At 39.1% G+C, this 7016-nt stretch overlaps 1 pseudogene; it reads left to right on the plus strand.

The window, feature by feature from the left end:
* The first annotated feature begins 493 nt into the window (after window positions 1-493).
* Window positions 494-6314, plus strand: LOC121138739 (annotated as a pseudogene).
* The last annotated feature ends 702 nt before the right edge of the window (window positions 6315-7016 follow it).

Raw genomic sequence — 7016 nt, forward strand, 5'->3', positions numbered from 1 at the left:
ACAAGAGCAATCAGAGTTCCTAATGTTTAGCCATCTGTCCATCTCACAAAGAAAACCATTAACACTAGGTGGTATGCAAATAAAATTATTATACAATTAAAATTTGAGTATAAAACCATTTCATTACAAAATAAAAGTTTATGAAGTTCTTATTCTCATTCCTAGAGAAAATATTAGTGACTCTTCCCTATCCCAGGGCTTTCATGAATAGAAGCGCCGTAAACACCATATACTCAGCAACCATAGCACATAGACACCTGACAATTCAATCCATAATATGCACTTCCACAAACAAACTACTGAAATATAAGTCAAAATTCTGAGACTTCATGACTCATTCCATGATGTTCTAGAGCTGTCAGGGGCTCACTCACACTAATCTTACATGTCAGTAAATAAGCCAGATCTTAAAATCCTCTAATTTCCTGAATTTTCTATGACTTTCTGACTATAATGGCCTGACTGTGCTCATCACTCTGCCCCTCCTGTTTAGAGAAAAGTGGAAAAACTATCAATACTTGCTGACTTTATACTTTGCCATTGAGGAGATCAATAAGGATGCCAGCCTGCTTCCCAATGTGACCTTGGGATTGCAAACACTACAATGCCTTTAACTCTCACCACAGAACTTTAGAGGGTCTTCTGATGTGGCTGTCTGAAAGCAGTATAGTTTATTCCTAACTACAAATGGAAAACTCAACACAAAGCTCTTGGAATCATTGCAGGAATTAGGTCTGAATATTCTGCCGCAATTGGAACCCTTTTGGAGCTCTACAAAATTCCACAAGTAAGTTAGTAAATTTTTGATATCCACAGTCTTGTAGAATACATGAACAAAAGAAAACAGAGTTATCTGTTTAATGCCTTTGATTTAAAATAGAAGTGAATGAATTATCTGTATATTGCTATGATCAATAGTGGAATGCATGAATGTGAAGAAAACATAAGCAGCAAATCCTTGGATTCCTAAGGAGATCACTTAGTAGTATTCATGATTCTAGATTCAATCTTTGGCAAGATGTAGTAGGATGATTCATAGATGAGTGCTGCTCAATAGTCATATAACTAACTGCCCAAGATAGGGTATAAAGATCTCATAGTTCATCCAGGGGACATATAGAGGAAGAGAGTCCAAGACATGTAAGTAAATTTGGAACAAGCTTCAAGGCCATCACTCCTGAAAATGTTACAAGGAATTTATGATATTTCAGGGAAACAGATCTCTGAATAGTACTCACAGGGAACATTCACTTAGAAACATAACCACAATAGGCTCTTATAAGGTGCTACTGAAGTTAAGCAACCACCCTCAGGCATGACTACAAACTGAGAAAGCATTAGGTGAGCCTGATGCTTGGGAAATAATCAAGATTAGAAAAAGAGATAGTGCAACACTGACTATTATCACTCAGTAAAACAATTCATATGTGTATTGCATCCTAATGTAAGAAATCATGATATACATGATAATTTCTTTCTTTCTCACAGACTTGCATTGTACACTAAATTCTGGGTGATGACTTCATGAAAATTATCATTATGAATGAATGAGGCAAAAATACTTGGTGATCTTCCCCCAGATCTTCATGCCTTACTCTTTTCCTACCACAGGAGCTAAATCTAAAAACAAATATTAGATTCCTAAAGCTATAACTAATGTTCTGTTCCATTAATACAGGAGCAAGGGAAATCTGTAGCACCTTTCCAATGTATCATGAACAGAATATTTGTCACTTTTTGGCTGCTTCAGAACACTTAATAACTTTGTAGCCCGTACTATTTTGCAAAACCCATATTCTATCACATGATAAGGAAAAAAGTTCATCTCACAGAAGACATTCTCCTCGCCAATATTCAGTTTCCTGATCCTCTTATTTGAAAAATGAACTCATTTCCACTCTAAAGATAATGACTCTGAATATCTATTGCTAGGGGACCCAGAATTAAGCACTGAGAGCTCAACACATACTTTAGAGTTCAGCTGATCACAGGTGACTATCTAAAGGTGATAGACATCATTTAGCAAGGTGATGAGGTATATTGTCACCAAAGATGCACATCGCATTAACTTTCTCTGCAAGATAATAAGGATTCCTGTCTTCTGAATGTGTTAGCTGTCCTCATTGCTGATTTCTTGTGTGAAGAGCTCTTTTCCTCACATTACAGCTTGAGGATTTTTTCCACAGCACTTCAATGTGTGATGTGTTTATTGGGTACCATTTCTCCTATGAACTGGTATAATGGATGGCTCCCTGCAGCAATGTGTACTTCTAGCAAGAAAGTAATCACAGTCTTGACACATAACTGTCTCAATGAGATCTTTGCATAAACTTAGAAATCTTCCCCTGCAGTTATTTTCTTTTGCAGACAGCTGGTTAGTGTTAGTCTCCATGCAAAGAGACCTCTATTGACATATTCACAGACACCAAGGACAAAAATTACAAAATGTCTGAATTTGTTGAGGCTTAGCTCTCAGAGAGATAGAGAAATAGGATGTCCTGTATTCACTCTGCCAACAGATAAGGAAGTATGCTCCCAAGCAAACCTAGAAAAAACTGTAAGGTAAATCCTTTACTCTTTGAACTTATTTTTACCTCAGTCCATAGAAGCAAGAAGTTTATTGCTTGTATTTACCTTGAGAGATAGCATAGGATGTAATCCTTGGAGCCAAAAGGTTCCTTTCATACAGCTACCATCTGCGGAAAGTGCTAACATGAACCAAAAACCCCATGATTCCTCTGTTTACATTTGGTACCTAGTTACCCAACACTCCCTCCACTGACTGGGGAAAAGTGGAATTCTGAGAAAAAGATGATAATTGCATTGCTCCAGATATTCACTGATTATAAATTTTACCTTATTTACCTAGCCACATTTAATAAAATAGTGAAGCACACATATTTCCCTCATAGATTTCCTTAATGACTTAGTCTTCCTCTCTTAATTAACCTCCTTTTCCTTTAGTAAGTGCCTGGAAGCTTAAACTACACTCACTCTGAGCCATTAAAAAATATGGCTATTGCATCTTTATCTGTTAGTATGACTCTGAAAAACACTACTTTTGCACCTAGCTAGAGCCATCCAATTGCTGGTTGTATGTGTATATACGCTGGAAACTTTTATAACATGGCAGAAGAGTAAAGAATATCACATCAGAAGGTGTGGGAAGTTGCTATAGAAATCGTGTGTGTGTGTGTGTGTGTGTGTGTGTGTGTGTGTGTTTGTGCTTGTATGTGTGTTGGATTCAGCTTTGGGTTTTTAATAAATTTTATTTAAATTATAAACAATCTCATTTTACATACCAATCCCAGTTCGATTTCCCTCCTATCTTCCCATGTCCCCTCACCAGCTCCCATCCAGATCCCCCACCCAGGGAGGCTGAGGCCTACTATGAGGGATTAAAAAATTCTGTCAAGTGATTTGTTACAGGGTCTAGGCCCTCCCCTGTGGATCTAGGCTAAGAGAGAATCACTCCTCGGGGAATGGAATCCCGAAATCCTTTTGTGCACTAGCAATAGTGTTTCCACTGCCAGAGGCTGCATAGACTGCCCAGGCCTCTTAGCTGACACCCACATGTGGGGACTCTGGTTTGTTCCTTTTTTAGTTGCACAGCTCTCAGACTGGGACCCAATAGTTCCCACTTGCTCAGGTCAGCTTTTTCTGTGGGTTGCCCCAGGCCGATGTTGACCCCTTTTCCATCATTCCTCTCTCACTACAATTGGGTTCCAAGAGTTTGACTTAGTGATTAGCTGTGGTTCTCTGATCTGCTTTCATCAGCTACTGGATGACGGCTCTATGATGGATGGCATTTAAGGTAGCCGTCCATCAATCTCATTATGGGGGAAATGGCATTTAAAGTAGCCTCTCAGGTATTGCTGAGATTCTTAGTTGGGATCATTCTTGTGTATCTGTGGACATTTCCATAGTGCCAGATTTCTCTTTAACCTGTAATGGCTCCTTCTACTAAGGTATCTGTTTTCTTGGTCACCTCTATTCATCTCTGTCCTCAATCATTCTGATCCCTCATGTTCTCCCCCCTCCTTTCTCCATTCCTCCTTCTCCTAACTCCCCTCCCCCATGTACTCCCAATTGTTCAGGGTCTCTAGTCCCTTTCCCCTTCTATGAGGAACTATGTATGTATCTCATGGGGTTCTCATTGTTTCATAGCTTTTCTGGAAATACTGATTGTAAACATAAAACAAGTAGAAAAGACACTGAGAAATAAAATCAATAAATGGAACCCCCTGAAACTGAGAAGCTTCTGTAAGGAAATGGACACAGTCAACAAGACATAATGGCAGCCCACAAAATGGGGCAAGATATTCACCAACCCACATCTGACAGAGGGTTGATTTCCAAAGTATACAATGAACTTGAGAAGATTGTCACCAATATACCAAATAATCCAATTAAAATTGGAACTAGACAGAGAATTCTCAATAGAGAAATCTAAAATGGCTGAAATACACTTAAGATAAGAAAGTACTCAACATCCTTAGCCATCAGGGAATGCAAATCAAAACAGCTATGAGATACCATATTATACCCATCAGAATACCTAAAATCAAAAATATCAATGACAGTTTAAGCTGTATAGGATGTGGAGAAAGGGGAAACCTCCTCCATTGCTGGTGATTTCTAGTAAAATTGTAAACAGTCTACCTCAAGACCCAGCAATCTTAGGAATATACTATAAGAATACACATACATGCAATAAGGACATCTGTTCAATTATGTTCACAGAAGCATTTTTTGTAATACCCAGAACCTGAAGCAACATAGATGTTCCCTCATCCAAGAATGGATAAAGAAATGTGGTACATTTACACAATTGATTACTACTCAGCAGAAAAAAAACAATGAAATCTTGAAATTTTCAGGCAAACTGATGCAACCAGAAGAAACCACTTTGAGTGAGGTAACCCAGTCAAAGAAATACAAACATGGTTATGTACTCACACATACATGGATATTAGACATAGAGCAAAGGATTACTGTTGGAAATCAGGCTTTATGCTGACCCTGACCCCTGATAACTGTTGGGGCATACACAGTGGTTTAGCCACATCATTGCTATGTCACTCTTTTTGAGTGTAAGGACTCAATACCCATGCCAGTATGCATGAGCAAGCTTCCCGTTTTAGGTTAGCACCTCCACATGGTCCCCCCTTCTTCTCTCTTACTCTCTTCTCTCTTGTCTCTCTGCTCTCATCTATCTCATGTCTCTCTCTCTCTACCCCCTCACTCTACCAATGCTGTAATAAACTCTATGGTTAATGCACTGTCTATGACTCGTGTTCCATCCTGCCAGTGCCAGATCCATCTTGTGACTTTCTAAATTTAATCTTAGACAAAAAACAGCAATTACTATACACGTCTTTTAACCCCTCCTTCACTGCTAAGGAACATTTCACATTTGGTACCCTGGGTAGGGTTTGGAGCTGCTCTTAGTCCTAACAACCTAGAAACTCAGAATAACCTTTGTTTCTTTGCTTCTTCAGGTCACATATGGAATGTTTGATTCTGTGCTAAGTGATAAAAATACATTCCCATCTCTATACCAGATATCTCCTCAAGACAAAGCTCTGACCCAAGGGGTGATCTCCTTATTGCTCCACTTTGGATGGAAGTGGGTGGGACTCATTGTGGCTGATGACCAAAAAGGAAAGGAGTTTCTTTCTGACCTGAAAGCAGAGGTTGTGTCAGAAGATATCTGTGTGGCTTTTATAGAAAAAATCCCAACTCATAAGAAATTTAACTTATATTTTGGGTTTGGGCAGCTGAATTTGAAACAACATACAAACGTAAATGTGCTTGTGTTCTATGGGGATATAGATGAAGTACTGTTTTTCTACATGATAAATGATATGTGGGTTAAAAGAAAGAAGACATGGATCATGGCAAAGCCCCAGTTTGTGTACTTACAATCTGTATATTATGAGTGGATTGGTTTGATGTCCTCTTTTGAAGGTAGCTTATCATTTTCAAAGAAGAGAAACATCCCTGGCTTCAAGCAATTTGTTGAGGCACTTACACCCTCCCAGTACCCAGGTGATATTTACTTCCATAAATTCTGGGTGGACAATTTTTATTGCTCACCTCCTCCACTATGTGGAAGTTATGAAATCTGTCCACTGAATATATCTCTAAAGAATAAGCAGGAAAAAAGAATTGTGGTGATCACTTCTGATCCCAGCATTTTCATATGGAATGCAGTGTATGCAGTGGCCCATGCCCTCCATGAAATGCTTTTGAGAAAAACAGAAATAACATCTCGCAAAGACACAAACCAGGAAAGGCTTCTACCTTGGCAGGTAAGTCTACCTCATAAAGAAAGGAGATATTGAGAACTTATATGTAGGAGGAAGTCTGATGCCGCCATTAAACATGTGACTTATTAGAGGCGCATACAGATGAGGTAATAAAAGGGCGGTTTACCACACCGCTAACCACACCCACTTTAGGCAGGACTAAAGACGTATACATACGTAGGCGGAACTACGTCACTAGCCAGGCCCACTTTTGGGCATGGCTAGGGGCGTTACAGGGGAAGGCATAAAAGACAGCACACAGGAAGTCTCGGTCTCTTTTCCTGGAGTTCGGCTTCCGGTTCGGCCACTGAAAACTGCTCCTCTGGGTTTGGTATCTTGTGAGTAATTTTCTACATTAAATACTTAGCTTTACTGTCAGTAATTGTGTGTCACGTATCGTTACAGCGTCTGTTAAAGCCTACACTTATATTATTAGTAGGTGAAAAGGAAACAGTGCAAAGGGAAAAAGGATGGTCTAGGATACTTTATTAAATATAGAAATCAATTACAGAGGAATGTGGGAAGTGCTCTGCTCTCCAAAGCATGGGCAGCATGCTATATATCTCTTGCCATTCCCCTGTCCCTCTGTCCATGCCCCAAATGGTTATGTGAGATCTCCCTACAATTCCTCTTTTAGTCTAGATAAAAGATTAGACATGATACAAAACTCAAACATATGCAGAATATATACATAGAAGATGACAA

This window comes from Mesocricetus auratus, unplaced genomic scaffold (assembly GCF_017639785.1).
Source record: "Mesocricetus auratus isolate SY011 unplaced genomic scaffold, BCM_Maur_2.0 contig_11834_pilon_obj, whole genome shotgun sequence".
Classification (NCBI taxonomy): domain Eukaryota; kingdom Metazoa; phylum Chordata; class Mammalia; order Rodentia; family Cricetidae; genus Mesocricetus; species Mesocricetus auratus.